Here is a 22,949-nt window from a genome sequence, read left to right as displayed (position 1 = left end):
GTTGGCGATGATTTTGGTGTGGATGAAGGGCCTCTTGGTGGTTCTGATTTGGTTGTAGTAGTCAGTCAAGGCGTCCTTATAGGTGGTGTAGTTTTCGAGTGTCTTGGCATTTCTCCAGTCCTTCTCCAGGCGCCTGCAGGTGTGTTTGGTTTTTTTGGGGAGATCGGGGGTGAACTAGGCAGCTTTTCTGGGGTGCTGCTTGTCAGTGTTGCATAACGGGTGAGTTTGTCTGTGCAGTTGGAGATCCTGGTGTGGAGTTCTCTGGCTGCGGCGTTGGTGTTGGATGCTGGTGTGTGCTTGCCTCGGGTGAGGGTTGCGGCAGTTTCTTCGTGGTGGGCGTGGGGCTGGTTTGGGTACTTTGGGTTTGTCAACGGTGAAGTGTACTCATTGGTGGTTGGTCCATGGGGGCTGCATTGTTTGGCCGAAGTCGACGATGTTTCCTGCTGCCAAGATGGGGTCAAGGGTGTATCCTGCCCTGTGGGTCGGTGTGGTGATGAGTTGGTTGAGTCTGAGGTTGGTGAGGTTGTCCCGAAGGATGGTGGAGTTGGGGTCACTGGGGTTGTCGAGGTGGAAGTTCTGGTCTCCAATGAGTATGTAGTTTATTGAGGCTATGGCGTGGGGTGCGATGAATTCTGTGATGGTGGTGGAGAATGGTGTTTGAGGGTCAGGGGATCTCTCGATGAGGGTTCCACGGAGCGTGAAGTTGGGGCTGGTCTGGATCAGGAAGTGCAGGTGTCCGGTAGAGGGGAAAGTTTTGCTGGAGGTGGTGAGGAGGAGGGTGTTCTTGTGGATGATGGTGAGGACCCCTTCTGGGTGGTTGGGGCGGTCTTTCCTCTGGATCTTGTATCCTTCCGGGATGGCGGTGTTGATGTGGGGGCCGGAGGAGGCGCTGGTCCAGGTCTCCGTGAAGAAGGTGATGTCTAGTGAGAGAGAATAGAGTAGGTTCCAGATCTCCACTGTGTGTTTGTGCAAGGAGCGCACATTGAGGAGGATGCATCTAAGGGCATCGCTGGTGTTGGTCATGATGATGCTGGAGGCCGGGTTGGTGGTGAAGGTCTGATGGAAGTGGAGACAAGCGAACTGTCCGTGGGTCATGTTTGGCATGGCCTGTTGGCAGTCGCTGAGTCAGGGTTTAGTGCGTGGAGGGCAGCTGGGTTGTAGCAGTGGGTGGTGTGAGATGCAGGGTCCCTGGTGCTGGTCATGGTCGGGTCACGGATGGGCACAAATGAGCTTGCCTTGCCTTTGGCAGGCCTTTGGCGCTCCAGTATCTCGCCCACTCTGTGCAGTCTTGCAGCGGCCTCCATTAAGTAGGGGAGGGGGAGGGAAAGTGCAGCTGGGAGGGGGGAAGGTGCGAAGTGGTGATAGGGAGCTGGATGGGGCATAATGAGCAACATCAAAACCAGAGTAGGGGGAGAGAGGCAAAAAAAGAGAAAAGCACAATAATTAAAACAAGGACTAAGACAAAAAACAGGCAATCAGGCAACCAAGGCTAAAGTAAAAAAACAAAGCAATCAGACAGTAAAATGCAGCAATGCAGGACAGGCAGAGACAGCGGATCAGGAGCAGTCTCGAACCCTGCTCAACTGGGTCAGCGGCGGCTGTGACGGCCAGTTGGAGCGGCGTGGAGGGAGAGTGTTTCCCAGGGCAGAAGGTCAGGGAACTCGCTCGATCCTCCACGCAGCAGCCTCCATTAAGTAGGGGAGGGGGAGGGAAAGTGCAGCTAGAGTTGGCGATCAAAAGGTGGGCGAGGCCTAACGAGCAGCGTCAGAACCTGAGTAGGGGGAGAGAGGCAAAAAGAGAAAAATACAATAACAACAAAAAAACAGGCAATCAGGCAACCAAAAAGCAACCAAGACTAAAGTATAAAAACAAGGCAGTGTAATGCGATAGTGCAGGACAGGCACAGACAGCGGGTTGAGAGTGATCTTGAACCCTGCTCAAATGGGTCAGCCGCAACGGTGATGGCCAGGCAGAAAGGTTCTATAAACTGAACTGATGTACCAGGCGGGCGATATACTAACAGGAATATCACACAGTCTGTAGGAGAACAGTACTTCACACCTAGGACGTCAGCACCTTCGATACACTCTGAGCAGAGTGTTTCAGTTTTCAGAGTGTCTCTAAACAGGACGGCAACCCCCCCTCCTCTGATGTTCTCTGGGGGTTAGCATAGATAGGAAAAAAGTTTGGGGGCAAAGCTGCCACCAACTCTGGCGCCGAGGAGTCGTTGAGCCAGGATTCGGTGACACAGAGAAGATCTATGTTATCCTCCTGTAGGAGTGAGAAAACCTCCAAACAGTGCTTTTGTAGTGAGCGAGTGTTGAGTAATGAAAACCTACACCCCTGCTTAGGCGGAAGCGCCAAGGGAGGTGCCCTGATTACCAATTTAGAGCTTATAGGTGGTCTCAGGAGCCCTTCCCGCTTAAGTTTAACAGTATTTTCTCAGGCAGTGGTAGGGCCCTGGATTCCCAGCATAGTAGGGTTTGCCTAGCATAGACTACCCGAGAAGCGGGGATCCTGGCCCCTGGGCCCGGCCTGGCTCGGACGGGCTCGCCTTTGGCGCACCCGCTGCGGGCTAGCGCTGCCATTCCTGAAATAGTAGTCACCCAGGAAGGCCCGCCTCCAAGGGAAGCCCAGCTATAGGTCGGTATAGCCCTCCACTCAAGCGGAAGCAGCCGTGGTGGAACGGGGCGAAAGACCAGCGTTGTAACAGGATGCAATATCAAACACAACACCAGTGCATAAACGATCTAAAAATAATGCTCTCCTGAGGTTCAAGCACTCTCGTGAATTTATTAAAACGTATCTCAAAGTTTAATTAAAATATTCAGCGATATGTGCAAATAGCAATTGTAAATCAGTGCAGTTTACAATTTAAAAAGGAAATGAGTCAGAGGATGTGCAAATTAGCAAACAGGGCGCTCCATGAATAGCAGCTAGCGCCTTACCAGAGAAGCGCGTCCGCATCTAGGTTAGAGTTCCAGTCACAGGGCCTCATGGTCATAGTGGTAGTGCAATCTATCCCAAATTGATGAGGTAACATCAGTTTTGAAAACAGGGGTATGCTGTATCTAGAGGACATACACTGGACGATACTTGAGGCCCATGCCAACATAACCAAAGAGGCCCTCTTTTTTAATAACAGGTTTACCATCTTGCGACTCAGTGCACAGGACTAAACGACGACATACCATGGGTAGAGGTGTTACGGTAACACTACCCACTACCCCCTGCCCCGTAATTCTGGCCACATTGGCATACCATAGACCCAGCCAAAAAAACTTTGCGTAGTTCCGCAAGTGGTAGAGTGCTGTGCGAAATGCAGTTTGCGGTGGTCTTCCTGCCGCTGGGGTGGATATTCTACCTGAGTGGCAGGTCAGGCTTGTGTACTTATTGTTCGTAAGCGGGGAAAATTCACTCTCTACAATATGCGTTGTGGAGTTTTCTGCACTCTGCAAACTCCGCGGACCGCACACTCCGTGAACACAAAAGAGTTTACCACCCAGCCCTAGTCTGAGCCCCCCCTCCTACAACACCCTCACCTTGGTTTAGGTGGACCTGCTCCTTTTTGGCTTTTTTCCATTTCACTAGACTCACCTTAGCCATCCCATGCACCACATCTTTCAATTAGATGTCCCACCTAAGTTTGACAGCCCTGCACCATGCCCACCCCGTCAGTAAATATATTTTGTAATGTAATCAGCTTCAACTAAAGAGCTTGCAACCACCTTGTCAGTGTGCCTGCTAAATGTGTGCAGCTGCAGCACCCCAAGCCCCGCTGTATATACACCTTCACTGAAGGCTAAGATCCCAAATCACCACTGAGTGACACAGAGTACCCACTGCCTGAATCTATAACCCTATCCTTGAACTATTTTTAGTTATCTTTCCTTGTTTTAAATCCAAAAAATGTGTATAGTTTGCATCTCATCACATACCACAGATATTTTTAGGGTACCATGCATATCACTTGACACCACTCAAAGATGGCACCCATATTTAGAATAGCAATATGGTGCCTGTGGTTTGACTGACTCAAGTAAGTATCTGGGTTCTAGTTCCGAAAGTTAAAAATCCCGTCCAGATTGCCAACGGCACCTTCCATGACAGCCGGACGCAAAGTAGGTCCTGCACTTTAATACTAGTAAGTAACCTTCTGAGTACACTAATGATTTACTGCTGCATTCACCTGCGAGCACTCTGCATTACTGGGTTTGGGCCGTCTTGCTCCTTCCTGACTCTTGGCACCCGGACGAGTTCTAGAGCCAGCAGCTATTCCTCGAGGAAGCGTTCCTCTTAGGATTCCTCCCCCCTTTGATACTTGGCACTACGGCTCTAGCCCTCAGCAGCCATTCTATGAGGTCATCTTTGTTTACCCACCTGACGACCCCATTTAACCTCATAGATGCTATTAAACATTCCTCCCCAGTGCTGCGCTGTCCATTGGAACTAGTGCTGAATGGACGTCCAATGGTCGTGCGCAGCACTGGGGAGGTAGTGCTGCCGTCGGCCAATGCACCGAGGCAGCACTTAAGGGGTTAAGAGGACTAAGGGGTGCTGGCTGCACACTGGCTATCTTCTGATGCTGGGGCTACACAGCTGCCCACAGCTTGAGGAATCCTTGGAATTCTTCAATCTATCCAACTCAATGACCCCTGGTATCGAGCTCCTAATTGTATTTCTCCTTGCAGGTCCCTCTCTCGCCACTGTGTGAGCATCCTGGATGTCACAGCTGGGGCAAGTAGCCCCCCCCCCCTTCTAGGTGAGTCATCGTGTAGCCTATGAGCCTTTGTCTGCAACTCAGTGGGAAGGGAGACAGGGTCACATGCACTGTGGCACCCTTGCGATGGCACACCATCCACTGCCTATGCTGGGTAGTCCCTTGTTAAAGGTCACACTAACCTCTGGTACTGCCATTTTAATACCATCAAACAATCTGCATGAATGACAATTGTATTTCTCTATATTTACATGGATCTATTTAATGAACTATTTTATCTCTACAAATTTGAAACACATTTAATTTCCCATATTATCAATTACTATTTTTAGAGTGTTCTGCAACATTTTCTTACCAAATACTGTATACCATGCCCTCCATATCACATGTTGCCCTAGTAATTTAACATTGTTGATGTTTGTTCCCCCTCCAGTTTATTCCAGACGGTATTTTGTAGTTCTGTTTATGTGAGACTACATCATGTGTCCAAATTATAGGGTACGGCACCTTACTGGCACACACCTATACAGTTCCTACCTGAGTAGAAGAGGATCCCCTGGTCCTGACGAAATGCCTAGATCCCTTGAACTATAAGAGGGATGAAACATGTTGACCCCCTTCACCGCACACACATGAATATGAGCTCAAGAGGATGGAATTCCCTCTCTCTAGCAATGACTCTACTGTCTTTTGTTTTTACTATACCATAGGAATCCAGCCAATAAAGGAATCCTGTGGGATCCCTAAAGCTATTTGTATCCCACCCTCACTCTCTCCCACTTCAACTCATATTACTTTCCACACATATGCCCACCACCCCTCAGACTTCACATCGGCAAAAAGAGAAGACCTCAGTCAAAGAGCCCCCTTGTGGGACCTGTTCCGCATTTTGAGAACTGGCCTAATGAGGAGCTGCCCGATGAAGCATGACACCTCTAGGGGTGTATGAGGGCCCTTGCTCCTAATAGGACATACTCCAACTTTATCTTTACTCCTTTGTGGACACCTAGCACATTGTCCTACCTTACCTCCCCGCTGTTTCTTCTAGGAACTGCATAGCCCTGTTTTCACCATTGTTACAAGGGGAACATAAGCTGGACCTGTTAAGCCCCAGTCCCTCTCCTTGTGATTCATATGAACATCAGTTGTAACATGACAGACAAGTAAGAAGGGGCAAAGGAGGCATAGCTTCTTTGTTAGAGTTCCAGTCACAGGCCTCATGGAAGTTGTAGTCACTGCAAGCTCAAATTACCAACACTTGAAAAATGGTCAGTGTAACATTCATGTTGGCAACAGGCATTTGGGGTTGACCATATTTTTTTCATATTAACATATATCATGGATCCTAGGAGGATCTTAGTATAATATTCCACTTCTCAGGAATGGCCCCCAGGATATGGTACACTCTACGGCCAGAAACAAGACTTAATCCACCTGCGTCCTTTTTAAAAAAAGAAGTGAAATTGATTCTCATGTCCAAATTCACTTGAACTTGTCTTATACACTACAGCAGCTATGTGCTAATCTTTAATTGTTCCCATTAATGTATTCATATAATCCACTGTATTTATATTTATATGTGTTTATATGCAATTACCTATATTTGATCTGTAAAGCGCTCTGATACCCGCAAGGGTCTTGTTCGTGCTATACAAAACCGCCAAAATGGAAATAAAATGAATACATTTCCAACATGTGGAATATCATGGAGTTTAATAAATGTGCTCTAATATGCAACAACACACTGTAGCACAGACAAGCACACACCTCTGATACTTTGTGGTATTGTGACAGTTATTGAAGTGTAACTTACCAGAGTCCACTCCCCCAGCTATTCCTGTTAAGCCCTCAGAATGCAGAATAGCCAAGACCTACTCCTCCCAGGGAAAGGATTGTGTTGGGGCTCCAGGAGGGCCAACGCCAGTCCTCTGTCTGGGCAGTTGCTGTACCGGATATGCAACCTCAACCTAAGGTCGGTCCATCTCCTCTTAATTTCCAGCTGCATGAGCAGGGTGGTGCAAACAGCATTCACTCTCTTGAATAAACTGTCCCACAATTCTGTTTTCCTACTGAGAGGAGTATGAAAGCATTTGGGGCTCCACTCTAATGATTTCCTCCACCATGACAACTCAGCCTCAGTGAACCGCTGTGAACCGCTGTGTTTTGGGGGCCAGGCATAATATGCAATTAATTTGAGTTACTATCAGCCTTATTCATGAAGGCTAAAGCGGCTCGCAAAGGGCCGGATTCTGAGAATCCGGCCCTTTGCGAGTGCGATTTTTGCATTTGGGATTCAGCATCCCAAATGCAAAAATCGGTAATTGCAAAATCGCTAAATTGCGAGGAATTACATTTAAGGAATCTCTATTTGAGATTCCTTAAATGCAATTCATGAAGCATTTGAAAATTGCGAAAATGCAATTTTGGCCCGCTATTTACCGAGAGGTCAGACCATGTTGCACACACACATGTCCTTTGGACATGTGTGTGCGCAACACCTGTTTCAATTTGCATTTAAGGGGTGCTACAGGGTGTCCTTTGGACACCCCTGGCACCCTTTAAATCGCTATCTTATTTGCGAGTAGCAAATTGCTAATCGCAAATAAGGAATACTCCCCATGCATTCCTATGGGCCTTTTGGCCCATAGGAATGCATGGGGAGTTATTCCTTATTTGCGATTAGCAATTAGCTAATCGCAAATAAGGAATCAGTGGGAATCGCAATTAATATTGCGATTTCTACATGATTACCGTTTTGCGAGTCTCAAATAGCGATTCCTTATGATTCGCTATTTGAGCCTCGCAAAACGGCCCGATCATGAATCAGGCTGTATATGACAAGAAAAACAAAAAAGTGATAATGGTGAAAAAGTGCAACATTGAAATTACAGGAGGTGGAGAGTGTTAAATGCTGAGATGAAAGAAAAAAGTAGGCTGCCTTGGGTCACAACGGTGCCTCCTATCTTCTGTGCTGTAGGTGAGAAGCAAAAGATCTTGGTGATTGTTTTTATTGTTTGTAAGTGGTATTTTACGTGTATTTTATTATAGTGTGTTTGTTTTTCTGTGCTTTTTTTATTTGTTCATTTGGTAAATAATTTAATAATTGTGACATTTTTTAAATTAGCATTTTTACTTGCATTAAATTGCATAAAAAATATGTATATATAATTATTTTCAGTAGAGGGATTTTGGGTCTTTATAGTATAACAGTGGAAGATTTTTAAAAATATGAATATTTATTTTTAAATGTAACGATAATTGTAATAGTATGCAAATTATTGTTGTCAAAATTGTAAATTAATTTTCTTATTTTATTATAAAAAAATCTTGATTGTTAAAATGTTTTGACACTATATATTTCATTTGAAAAATGTGTATTTTATTGTAAATATTTATTTATTGGGATTTTACAAATACAATACATAAGTCATACAGTGGGAAGTAGATAAAAAGAAATGAGATAAACCAAATGGCATGTGATGAATGTAAACTATCTACTAAAAGGAGAAAGAGGAGTAAAGTGGGAGGATAGGAAAGGATAGAAAAAGAGAGAGAAGAATAGAGAGGGAAAGAGGGAAGGGAAAGGAAAAGAAAAAGAGATCTAGAACCAGAACATGTGGAATATTTGCAGGAACGGAAAAGACCACACAGTCATCTGGGAGATTTAGAGGAGAGATATGTAGTAAAAGGGAGTCAAAGAAGGTCAGATTTAATTTTTAAAGAAACAGAGGTAGAGGAGGCGACATCAATCCTATGTTCATCACAAAAAAAGTTCCACCAAGTAATTACAGATAATTTGGAGTTATCTTTCCAGCACGATAAAATCACTTTAAAAGCAAGAGCAATAAGAAGATCAAGTAATCTATCATTAGAAGATACAATATCTATATCAGGTGATAAAGAACCTAAAAAACATGCAATAGTGATAAAGGGGATGAACATTGAAACATTGGCATGCAAATATTCCAAACAGCCTTCCAAAAGGTTAAAACAGAGGGGCAATCATATAACATATGTTTAAGTGTGCCCGTTTCTTTCAAACATGACCAACATATGGGGAAGATGTTGGTGAAAACCTATAAATACTAACAGGAGTGATAACTGCTCTATGAAAGATAAAAAACAAAGATTGAGTAATGCGTGCAGCTACAGAAACTTTAAACAATTTGGACGATAATCGATCCCATGTTACAACAGATAAAGAAATAGACAAATCAGTTTCCCAGGCAATCTCAATAGGTGATTTAGAACGATCAGGAACATTAGATAATAATATTTTGTATACAAAGGCAGCTTTGGGAGGAGAGATCGAAAATAAAGGATATAGTGGAGTAGATGGGGTATGGGGCAGTAAAGTATCAAGTACTAGAAGACTAGACAGATGGGATTGTATGGCAGTAATAAATATGGTATATTCGTTAAGACAAGACACAGGTAATTGATATATGGTTTGCAACTCATGAAAAGGAATAATAGAGTTATTTGAAAAAAATTGATAGACATACAAAATATCCTTTTCTTTCCAGTATTTGTAATAGAAAGATTTGCCTTTATAATTTATTATACCACACAATGGAGGATAAAAAACATTGAAGAGGGTAAAGGTCCTTAGAGAATGTATTGTGGAGGAGTGTTTGAGAATATTTTAGAACAGGGTGTTTGGACAAAAACGAACAATTTGACATAAAAACTGTGTGTTGAAATGAAAAATCCTTTAAGAGTGAGCGTTCAAGAACAACCCATCTAGGAATGGGAGAATCCATAGAGTCATAAGCTAAAGAAAAGGTTTGTTTATTAAGAAGGCAGAGTGATACATTTTAAGATTAGGAGAACGAACACCACCTTCATTCTTAGGTCAAATTAGTTTGCCTAAGGCAATACGAGGATGTTTGTCATTCCACATGAATTTAGTACACGTAGAATTTATAGGGCTAAAATATGAATTGGGAATTTTTATACGGAGCATAGAGACAGTGTAAAGAATATGAGGAGTGATGATCATTTTGATAGTATCAAGTCTACCCCACCGGGATAAATATAGGGGAGACCAAATGAGGAGGAGGGATTGAATTTTCTTAATAAGGGAATCAAAAGTAAATGTAAGTGTATCAACCAGAGAAGGAGAAAACCAAATGCCAAGGTATTTAATTTTGGAGGGGCACCATGCAAAGTCAGTAGAATTAAACATGTATTGATAACAGATAGAATTCAGAGGTAAAACTTCTGTTTTAGATAAATTAAGTTTATAACCCAAAATAGAAGAGTATAAACGGACTTCATCCAAAAAGGGAGGAAGTGACATAATAGGATTGGCCATATAGACCAATATGTCGTCAGCATAAGCTGATAATTTTATCTCACTAGAAGCTAGTGTAAAGCCAGCAATCTTAGGAGTAGATCAAATGCATTCCCAAAAAGGTTCAAGACATAGGATAAACAATAAAGGGGGCAACTTTGTCTTGTACCTCTAGAGAGGGAAAAAAAACTAGAAAATTGATTATTACAAAAAAATACTGGCTCGGGAGGAGGAGTACAGTAGTTTAACCAAGGAAATAAATGAGGGACCAAAACCAAACCAGTGAAGAGTATGAAACATAAATTGCCAATTGATGCGATCAAAGGCTTTCTCAGCATCCAAAGACAAAGCTGCTAGAGGGGCGCTAAAATTTTTGCTGTGGGAAATGATATTAGAAAACATACGAGAATTATCTGCAGATAATCTGCCTTTTACAAATCCAACTTGGTCTGTTTTAATCAAAAGTGGTATAATAGATTCAAGACGAGAGGCAGGATTTTAGCAAAAATCTTACAATCAAAGTTAATTAATGATATAGGATGGAAGTTTTTACATTGGGAGTGATCTTTGTCTGGTTTGGGAATTATAATAATGAATGTGTCCATAAATGACCCAGAGGCCTTAGCATCAGCAATCAAGGAATTAAAAAGTTGGAGTAATTTAGGCGCAAAAAAAGTGTGAAAAGTAGAGTAAAACTCAACAGGCAATCCATCAGGTCCCAGTGCTTTTGATTTTTTTAGTGAATTAATGGCCTGGAGGACTTCCTGAAGAGATATATCTTTCTCTAAATGACCAAACTCATCAGGAAGCAATGGCGGTGAAGGGAGACCATATAAAAAAGACGTAAAATTCTGATTGGAGGGGCGTGTGTCATCGGTATAAAGATTTTGGTAATAGTTATGGAATACTTCTGCAATGTCTTCGTCGGACGAGACAAGTTTATTAGTAGAATCTTTGAGTATGGGGCCTATAGTTTTCTGTTCGGATTAGATTTTTAGATAATTTGCCAACATTTTACCAGCCTTGTTTTGACCAACATGGAATTTGGATTTAACTTTAAGCAAGGTATTACATGCTTCAAAGGTAACAATTTTGTTAAGCTCAGTTTTCGCAATTATTAGGTCCTGAAGGGTAGCAGTAGATTTGGAAGTGAAATACAAGTGCTCAAGCTTTTTAATATTTTTGAGTTGGTCATCATATTTAGTTCTATTCAGCTTCTTTTTTTTGGGGACAAACGAAATAGTGAAGACCCGCAGAGCAGCCTTAAAAGCATCCGAAGTATTAGGGATAGAGGTGTCCATCGGGTTATTCAAAGTAAAAAATTAATTAATAAACACAGTAACTTCTTTCACAAAAACATTATCAGACAAGAGGAAAGTATTAAATTTCCAGCGACTAAATTTAGAAGATGTAAGGGAGAGGTCAAGCACAGCATAAACAGAAGCATGGTCAGAGATAAAAATGGAACCAATTTCAGATTTTAGAATGGAAGGGAGTAAAGATTTACTGACCAAGACGTAGTCAATTCTTGAGCGGGTGTGGTGAACATTGGAGAAAAAGGTATACTCAAGAGAGTCAGGATTACACGTTTTCCATACATCATACAATGGGCGAGAGGCAATGGCAGATTGGAAACATTTATGAGACTTGTTGGGGTTGAAATTTACTGGAGGAAAGTCTATCGGAAAAAGGGTCAAGCCATTGGTTAATATCACCATCAATTACAATGTTTGGACAATCAATTGAGGAGATAAGAATTTTAATATTGTTCCAAAACTTAGGATCAGGTCTAACAGGACCATAAATATTAAGTAGGACCAATGTCTTATTCTGAACCACAACCGTAGCCATTGCCCAACGACCCTCATCATCATTTTGAGAGGAGAGGATTTGAACTGATAATGCTTTATGAAATAAAATTGCAACTCCCCCTTTTTTGTTAATAGCGGGAGAGAACACAACTTGACCCACCCATTGTCCCTTCAACTTAAGCGATTCAACATCTGTACAATGGGTTTCTTGAAGAAAAACAATCTGTGAATTAAGCTTTGATAGATGAGACAATACCTTTTGACGTTTGACAGGATGTCCAAGACCTCAAACGTTCAACGTAACAAAGTTACACATGGTGGGAGGTAAGGATGATGGGAAACACGTGGCGTAGACACACTTCAAGAAGACAACTACAATAAAATATACAACAAACACATGCGTTACACATGAACAGAATTCCGAACACATTCACATTAGCAGAGTAAAGTAAGCTCAAAGCCAAAGCAAACAACAGCATAAATGCCCGAAACGAAAGAGGATAGAGAGTAGCAAAAGAATAACAAAAAAGTACAAATAAGTGGAAGGGAGGACAGAAAAAGAAAGAGCAAGATAAAGAGAGAAAAGGAAAGAGGCCGAAAAGGAGGAAGAAAAAAATAGACAGATCAAGGCAGAAGAGCGAGGTCTGAGAGGGAAGGAAAAACCAAGACATCAGGAGCAAAGAGACGCCGAAGAGGACATGGACTCCAACCAGCACAAGAAGAGCAAAGATAGTAAAAAAAAGGAAGGAAAAGACAGAACATCAAGAAAAGAATCATGATATAGGAAAGTTGAAAAGGAGCCATATAGTCACTGAGAGCAAAACAGAGTCAGCCAAGAAGAAGAAAAATATCAAGAGTTAGTGTCCATGGCAGCCTAAAAATGGTCTAGACTAGAGTTAAATTGCAAGTGTCATCCAGTTAGTATCCAACACTTCCCCAAATTGGTTTTGATTGAAGTAGGAATAGTAAATGTTGCCCCCTTAGTGACCAACATCTTCCACAAAATTGTTCAGATTAGAGTGGGAATAGTAAATGTTGCCCCTTTTGTGTCCAACGCCCAGGTCAAGGTTCTAAACTATCTGGGGTGACAAAAGGCAGGCCACGCCTGGTGTCAGGTCCTTTGTGTGTGCTGTGGACAAAGCCCTTTGAAGTGTAAGTGAGGCTGGGCACAGCTACTATTCAGCCATCCTGTCAGGATTTCCCATCCTCTCCAGACCTAAGCCCCCTTTATGTTACAGTCTTGACACAACATACATACCCTAACAGCAGAGCCATTCACAATCATGTGACCCAAAACACTGTCAGAAAGGCTTTTTACCACTGGTTAGCTGAGAAAAAAGTCCAAAAAGGGTTCAACAATGGCAGACTGAAAGCTGGGTTGACCTTGCAAAAAGGGCCATGTCCAACAGAAGTAATATACAATTCAGTTTGTGTATGTAAACCATACAATTCTAAAAAATAAGTGTACCTTTCTTGAACTGTGCATTGTTTTGTGACTGGAAAATGTGTGGTTCTGAAATGGATGACTCCTTTTCATGACCTCAAGAGTTATTGTTCCAGGAGCTTTCCTACATTTCAGTGAATCATACTTTTGATGATAGCAAAGCTTTCAGCAGATTGATTTTCGGGGTGCCTAGTTGCTGTATAGTGTTCAATATAAATTATGTCTTATGATTCTTTTAAGTTAAGCACTCACAGTATGAGCATCTGTTTTTTTAATTGAAAAAGCTTGGATTCCAATTATGTTTTCCCCTGGTGAATTTGTGTGACTTTTATTGCACAGTATATAAAGATTTGATTAGTGAATCATATTATCTGTACGCAGTGTTTAAAAAGCCTAGATGAACAAGGGTAAACGAAAGTGCTTTGCTGTTCTGCAACACATTATACTCCTAACTATTAATGTTGTCAGCGTTTAAATATGAGTTCCCCATTTCCTATCTTGTGTCCCATTTGAAATTGCCACCCTCTTAATTATACCCTTTAACAGAGACTTTACATACTGCTGACTGCGTGCGGCATTGCAGTGCCTTTTGGGGCAAAATGAGATGTACTATTATGTGGCTCTAATTAATCAGATTATTTTAAGCACTGTATTTTTTTTAAATGTTAGGCGAAGGCAAACCTTGTCATTCATATTGAGCACGGAATTGGAACTAAGAAATCTTTATGAGGCCCGATCGGCACTTTTGCACAGCTGGGACGTCACTTCTTTGACATTTCGTGGTGCAATGTGCCACGCCATATTCATAAGGCCACGTAATGGCCTTATAAAGATGTGCCCCTTTCATGCAGAAAACTGCCTGAAAGGGTCCTTTCATGAGTGTTGCTGTGGGTGTTTCCATGTAACGCCAATGAAACCTGACACATTCCCAGATTTACAAGAAATCATAAACCTGGGAATACATCAGAACCTAAAGCCACCCCAGGGGTGATGTTAGGGAGGCGCAACGAGGAGAATTTTTTTATTTCTTTTTCTAGTTTCCTTTATCTATGTGTACTGTATTCTGCAGTGCACATAGAAAGGTGTCCCTCCCTGCACAAAATTAATCACTGCACAATTAATCCCCACTGGTGGATGGCAGGCCATAATGTGCCGGTGCTGGGGAAAAGGAAAGAAGTACACCGTATCACATAGATACAGCACAATCCTGCCCTTTTGTTTTGATGTAGAGCAGCATAGCAAGATTTGCTGCGGCGCTGCCCTACGTAAAAACCACATAATTGAGGCCTGCAATGTTGGGCAAAGTCAGTTAGGGGTTATATAATTAATATATTTTACATCGATCTTGGATAATGAAGTGAAGGAACAGCTGCTCCTCCCTTCCTCCTCCCCTCATATGGAGCCCGTCTGTGCCCGTCCGCGCCTGGACAGCGCCCAGCGCCAGGACCACTGGCCCCCGCAGAACCAGGAAACCCGACTGAGATATGACACTGCCGCCCTCCACGCACTCATCACCGGCTGACCATCCACCTGCTACCGAGCCACCCCAAGGTGCACCCACTGATCCTTCTCCTGCCAAGCTTACAAATTCACCTGCCTCCGGACCCACACCCCGGCCTCCGAACCAAGCAACAACAAGAAGCACCTCAAGTGCATCTTACTCAACACCCGCTCCATCCACAAGCACGCCGTCGAACTCTGGGACCTCCTCGGCACAACAGCGCCAGACATAGCCTTCCTCACGGAAACCTGGATGAACACCTCCTCAGCCCCCGACATCGCCATAGCCAGCCCAGACGGCTACAAGATCACCCATAAGGACCGTGTCAACCAAACCGGAGGAGGAATCGCCATCATTTACAGGAACACCATCAGCGTCACAACCAACACCGGAGATACCCACACTGCCGCCGAACACCTACACTTCCAGATCCACACCGACCCCAAGACCACTCTCAGAGGAACCCTCATCTACAGACCCCGGGCCCACGCATGCAATTCAGTGAAACCATCGTCAGCTTCATCAGCCCGCATGCCCTCACCTCATCAGACTACATCCTCCTAGGGGATCTGAACTTCCATCTGGAGAACAATAACGAGAAGAACACCACCACCCTGCTCAACAACCTCGGACTCAAGCAACTGGTGAACACTCCCACCCACCTCGCTCCTCTCCAACAGAACCCAGAGAGTCCGCTTCCCTCCCTTCCGCTCCGCGGCCACCGAGATTATCTGCGGCTGTAACGACCGGGTTCTAGACCAGATGGGATCAGCTCCTGAGAGCCCCTCCAACCCAGCCGGAATGTAACCACCTCCCTCCTCAGGACCCATCTATCCAGGCACCTGGGTACCTACCTGAGGATTGGGGAACTCACAATATACAAGCTCATATCATCAGAAACACCACTAAATTTATAGGGATACTAAGATTACTCACTGATTACTAAGGACATCCATGCCCTACACCACACTCATACCTCATAGTCTCGCGACCACATGGGTCCAGACTAATTTACCCTGGGGCAGTTCTGATTATTTACCATTACACACTGATTACCATCAGTGCTCACTCGACACACAATCTGGCGTGCCATACACACTGCTCACCCTCAGTGCTCACTCGACACGCAATCCGGCGTGCCATTCACACTGGGCTGCAGCCCCAGTGCTCTCTGTTTATCCAGTCCACAATCTGGCGGACCTAAACACCGTATCCCCCCGGTGCTCACTCACTTACAATCCGATCTGCAATCCGGCAGATCTACACACTGACCACAATCAGTGCTCTCACTAACGCCACTTACCAATGACGACCACTTTCCTATGAATACCTTCAGCTCTCTCTCTATGTTAGGAAGTCTCTCTCACTATTCACTAGGGGTTCGCTACTACAATAATATTATGGGATGGCCGAATCACTTAGTGTCAATAATTCCCTAGCTCAAGGGCTCCTCTCTCTCCCTAATTATTCAGACTTACCGGATCAGGGGCAGCATCTGTTCTGGCTGTAACATCTGACTAGAAGAAAAGGTTACCTGTGCTTTTGGAATAGTGGACACACACTGTGTGCCAGAGTTATTCCCTGATTTAAACGCTCCTATTTCCTTTTGATCCATCAGTTGCTAAAGCATCTGGTTAGAAGAAAGGCTAGCTTTATCATAAGAATAACACATGCACACTAGTTCACTAAGAACTGGGGTATCTTTATTACAATAATCATAAAATACACATACACAAATCTGCGGGGTCTCTATAACTAACAGGAACTTTTAACACACCGCTGAAAGAAAAGGATTAGACATACAGTATGAGGACACGGTTATCTGCGGGGTCTCTTGATTAACAGGAACTTTAACACACCGCTGAAAGAAAAGGATTAGACATACAATAGCCTAGGGAATAAAGACAAAATTAAGGTGTAAGTGTAAAGTGGACTAGTTTAGACTACCTCACCTATTAGAAGGAAGATTTCTCTCTGTCTCTGGTGGGATCAGGGCTCTCTCTCTGTCTCTCCCTCCGTCACCACAGCTACACACCTCTGGCTCAATTGCTCCAGCTGACAGCCTCAACACCTCCATCTGCTTTAATGCATTCTGTACTGCTCTCTTCAGCTTCAGCAATCATCTGCCTTCTTTCTCCATTCCAGAAAACCAATAGAACTGCACTGCACTCTGCAGCTCCAGCAGACATCCTACTCTCCACTCTTCAAGAACCAAACTGACCACTCCTCCTCTCCTGCAATTCGCTAATATGGATTCCTCTCCTCTAGTAGAAAGCTTCAGCCAGCAGCCTCCTCCCACCAGTTCCATGCACCGGGCTCCTCGCTCTAGACGCTCCCACAGTGATCAGCTGCTTGTTTCGTCTAGAGACCTGAGCCCAGGGACACTTCTTGATTAGATTCAGCTCTGGACAGTTCAAAACCAAAATATTACCTTTTCCCTTAAAGCATCTCATCTCTGCAGGGATAGAAAGCAAAATGGAGTCTCTCTAGTTCTGGGCCTTGTAGGCCTGAGAAGGATGAAATAACCCTTAGCTCTGTCAGAGTACCTACACAAACCATAATATAAAGTCAGGACCACAGGATCCACCCTCTACTATAGGCAAAATAATGAAAGGCAAAGCCAATAGGCAATAGATGGATTAGAGTAAGGGATCTATCATCATATAAAGCAGCTATCCTCTTCTATGTCTGGAAGAAAGGGCTTAAAAGGGAAGAATACAGCCTATAGGTGTGAGCAAGCTTAAAGTTTTATCACTCCAAAATAGAGCCAAAAAGCCTGTCAAGACAGCGGCGTACCCCAAGGCTCTTCGCTCAGCCCAACCCTATATCTACATGAGCCCCCTTGCCACCATGGCATTCAAACACAATCTTCACATCATCTCCTACGCTGACGACACCCAGCTGATAAAGCGGTGGCAGAATAGATGAAGCTAAGTCGTCTCAAACTGAACTCAGACAAGACGGAGGTCCTCATCCTCGGACCATCCCCATCCGCCTGAGATGACTCCTGGTAGCCCACAGCGCTGGGCACCGCGCACGCAACCTAGGATTCATCCTGGACTCCTCTCTTACGATGACCAAGCAAGTCAACGCCATCTCATCCTCAGGCTGCAACACCCTGTGCATGCTCCGGAAGATCTTCCAGTGGATCCCTACCGGAACCAGAAAGTTGGTCAACCAGGCTCTCGTCACCAGCCGATTGGACTATGGGAACGCCCTATACACAGGAACTACAGCCAAACTTCTGAAAAGACTCCAGCGCATACAGAACGCTTCTGCATGACTCATCCTCATCATCCCTCGCCACAGCCACATATCCGCCCACCTGAGAGACCTGCACTGGCTCACCGTCAGCCAAAAGATCACGTTCAGGCTCTTCACCCACGCACACAAGGGCTTCACAACATGGGCCCCGAATACCTCAACAATCGCCTCACGTTCTACACTCCGACCCGCCAGCTACGCTCCACCAGCCTCGCCCTCGCCGCCGTCCCACGGATTCGCAGAACCACCACCGGAGGAAGATCGTTCTCCTACCTAGCCGTCAAGACATGGAACTCCCTCCCAGCCCACCTACGACTGACCAAGGACCATCTCACCTTCAGGAAACACCTCAAGACCTGGCTATTCGAGCAGTAGCATGACCCCCTCCCTTCAGTGCCTTGAGACCCTCACGGGTGAGTAGCGTGCTCTATAAATGCACTGATTGATTGATTGATATTGTGCTTACATACATCAGTTCTTCAGGTGGCCTTGGAAATAGTTGTGTAGACATGCTAAAAAAAACTATGTAACTCCTTAAAAAATACCTAAAAAGACAGTGAAACGATAGGGGAACACCTGAAAAGATATAACCTTCCTCCCTGAAGTCAAAATGAAGTGCCTAAATAAATAATACTACAATAACGTGATTACACAAAAACAGGACACATTGTGCATGGATTCAAGCTAGCCTGGCTGATGAGGGGTAACACCCTGAAAACGGTCCCAGGATTGTTGTTTCTGGTACGGGGATGACCTGGCCACCAACTTGGTCTGGACTGTTTCCACGAGGAACAGGGTCAGGACTGATTTGCATACGACTGATCCAAACTGGGGTGGCATACTATGCAAAAGAATGATGGATTAAATCCAGATCTGTGAATGGGGTAAGATGTTGAAAAGTTTTGGCACTCCGTTCATCATCTTGTTGCTCACTGTGCCACTGGATTCAAGCAAGTTTGGATGATGAGGGGTAATACCCTGGAACCGGTCCCAGGATGCTTGTTTCCGGCCCAGGTAGGGCCGGGCCTGGCAGTTCGGGCTGGACTGTTCCCATGAGAAGCAGGGTCAAGACTGATTTGCATACAGCTAGGTCCAAACTGTGGTGGTGTAGTGAGCGAAAAAACAACAGATTAAAACCAGATCTGTGACTGGGGGTTAGTGGTTGAAAGGTTTTAGCACTCTGTCCCTCATTTTGTTGTGTTTCTAATACTACTGTAAAAGATTTCCAGGAACTTCCACATCTATGCCATCTGGCTTGCCTGCCCCTGGATGGCAATTTGCAGTGCATCCTGATGAACAGAGATCTGTCTCAGGAGGTCAATAACCTCATCACTCAGGGCAGCTGTAACCACTGGGGCAGCGGATGAGGTGCCTGGAGCAAAAGAGACATCTTGCTCATTACAGGAGTGGATTCAGACAACCTGATGGGGAGCAATAGGGAGGGTGGAGATGAAATGTGAGGTGGTGGACAAAGTTGGTGTGGACATAAGTCCTGTAGGGTCCTCCACCACCAGAAAGATGTCACTGGAGGCCGACTCTGAAGCTGAAGAATCTTGCTCCTCCAGGGAATGCTTGTCACCCTTCAAGCCACTGACTACATCTGTGTCAGTTTCCTGACCAGAGCCACTTTGGCCACCTGCATACCCCACGTTGTCAGCACCATCTCCTCTGCTTGCCTCGGTTGATACTGAAAAGACAATGGAAATAGGTGTAAGACATCTTTGTTAACTCAATGTACAAACATATCTCAACAATGTCGTCGTCAAATGCGCACAGATCACTCCACCGACAAGGTCCATGGACAGAGGGTTGCCCAAGTTTACTGAAAGCAACAGCACAGATATCCATGGTACCAGACTCAACCTATGGCTAGGGACATTCCCACTCCACATTTGTCTTGGTGGCAACACCATCCTCAGGTTGCATGTCTATCACACCATTGAATAGTGACATGCTTAAGACGTTTAGCTAAGCTCCACTTCATTATAATGAGCTGTCATCTTTGTCCAAAAGGCACATAACACTACCCAAAATGCTTTGCATACAAACAGACCATGGTATCACAGTGCTCAAAAACCCAAAAATTACTACACCACATTGGCATGTATCTTCTGAGGCATGTCATCGGTCAGTGAAAGCACCTTCAACAGTGGACATGTGTAGTCCACATGACTCCAGACAACCACATCAAGGCTAGTGAGGAATAGTTTGTGCAACACAACTTTAAGTGGACATACCCTCATATACATAGCCTCAACATTAGTACATGACTAATAAGACAGACCAATGTCTCTACGTCTGTCTAACAAACCCTCCTATGTCTACACTCCCCAGTCTGTGTGTACACATCACCAGCATTCTCAGCATGAATGAATATTTACCTTTACACATTGGCGCCTAGAGATCCCCTCGGGGATGATTCGCTGCGCCTTACAAATGAATTAAATAATAATAATATTTGGCCAGTAAATAAAAATTTGGAGGAGCCTCGGCCTTAACCTATGTACAACCTTACATCATGGTTCATGTCCTTGTGCAGATATACCACAAAAACTACACATGCCATCTTGTTGTCATTTCACAATACTGTCCATAGTCCATACCCCACTTACCAAGGCCAAGTATGGCTCATTCACTTCATCCAAGGTGCACTGTAGGACACGTCACATGTAACAGATCCCCAGGAAAAGGTACACAGTATGGAGGATGTGAAGCTCCTGACACAATGAAAACACATAGTCAGAACATCAAACATGTGTAGGTGAAATGTGACATAGCTCAGCCATGTGTCAGTACAAATCTGAATATTGACAGGTGACTCCACTCAGCTCTGGACCAGGACCACAAGACATAAGTCTTGCCCAAACATGCACTAACATCATGACCTACAAATGCAACAACAACGATAATCCTCAGGACAGGAGTCACCTACAATGTTGATGGGGCAAATGATGCTTGTGACAGGAGGAACATGTCAATGCACAATGTCACTCCCCCTTCTAACTGCTATTGGGCCCTCAAATGTGCATCAAGCTCTGGGTAGGTCACCACCAGGATGCAGGCAATTTGGGGAGTCAGGGTCTGGCACGTGCCCCTAAGGTCTGGGGAGGACTTTCCCAGCTGAACTTCTGCAATGATCCTGGTCCTCCCACCTCTTCCTGCAGTGGACACTGCACCGTCTATTGAGCCCCTGGGACTACACTTTCCGGGCAATGGATTTCCAGAAACTCTGCTTCTGATGGCCGTTGACTTGTATTGTATTGAAGCTGTTGTAACTGATAGTAAATGGGTTAATGTGGGGCTCTCACACATCTTTGAGACAACTAGCACAAGCATGTAACAAATCTTAATAAGCTACATTTGTACTCCCACATCCTTAGCACCACTAATAGGGATATACACAAAATTGGAGTCATCAGCAGACTATCCTCTATCCTGTTAGTGTAATGCAATGACGAACACAGACCAGTAACAGCATGTAGGGGAGGGCCATCCCAAATGTAGTCTGCTGTGAGCAACAGTGGCACATACCACACCATTCAGATCTTCTAAAGAGGAACCGACTTGGTAATGTATGGACACATCCTGTAACTGCCTGGCCCATTAAGAACATTCATACGCCACATACAGCCTGACACCAGGGTACATAGTAACATCAAGCAAAAAGCTCACAATGAAATGGCCTGCATGTGTCACAATGACATATACCACTCTGGTATGCTCTGGCCATGTGGACTAAAGAAAGGGATACCTTACAATGTGTCACTGATTTGGAGTGGTTGCTACTACCATCACAGGACATATCTCCTGCCACAAAAGGCACTGTCACATGTATGACATTAACAAACTTTACAATACCCAATTATATATGTTGCCTTTCAACACGCTACTGAACCACAAAAGTCGATTGTCTCACACATGAGCAACTACAGGGACTGGCAAAATGTCACATGAGCATTTGGCCTCTACAATGCAAGCTATATGGAGAGTAACAACACATCAGTGGAAATAAACCTGATCGAATGTCATGACATGATCAAATCACACATATCCACAGTATGGGCCAACCTAAAGAAGACTCAGGTCAGGAGCTGAGTTCAGAGAACATACAGAAAGTACTACATGCATAGTCTGAATCACAAGTGTGTTCCAAGTTTTGAACCCTATATGGACAGAATGTATCCATTTCAGTCCAAATGCTGATACGTGCAATTACGAAGTGGGCTACTACCCTTGAGAATCCATACCTCGAAATAGGCTAAAGAAACATCTCATTCCACATTTTGTCCAAATTGCCTTAAAATTGAAAAATTGGAGGACCATTTTATGTTCGTCCCCCCTTTATACAGGCACACACAAAAGAAATGGCTCTTAGCTCTATGCAAACTTAAGGGTTTGAGACATTATTGGGAAGTCGCAAGACTTTTCAAAAGTGACACCAGCGACCAACTAGCCTTTGCGGTATCACGGTACATGCACTGTGCTTGGAAACAAAGGAAGAAGGCCTTCCACAACTCCGAACGATGACAGTTAAATTATTAGAGCAACTCTGTACATGCCACTTAGTGTACCCGTTCTTCTTATCTAAGATGTTGATTAAAGCTATATGTTTATGAATTGTTTTTTAGATAGATATTTGCACGAGTTTTACATACAACTACATGGAATGTATTTTTAGGATTGCTCCACTAAAGGATATATTCAGATTTTATATAGAATTAGAGTTACTGTACAGCAGTAACATGGATATGATTGGAAATATTAATAACAACATGTTTGCTGTACTATCTTTTTATTCTTGAAATTGTTTTGTCTGTATTTTGGCAAGTGCAATAATTTTGTATGTATGATAAATGTTGCTATTGTTTTTACTTATGTGCATTTTTTTATGGCTTGTTTGCTAAAATAAAACA

The sequence above is a fragment of the Lissotriton vulgaris genome, chromosome 3_1, assembly GCF_964263255.1.
Source record: "Lissotriton vulgaris chromosome 3_1, aLisVul1.2, whole genome shotgun sequence".
Classification (NCBI taxonomy): Eukaryota; Metazoa; Chordata; class Amphibia; order Caudata; family Salamandridae; genus Lissotriton; species Lissotriton vulgaris.
This window is presented reverse-complemented; position numbering follows the sequence as displayed.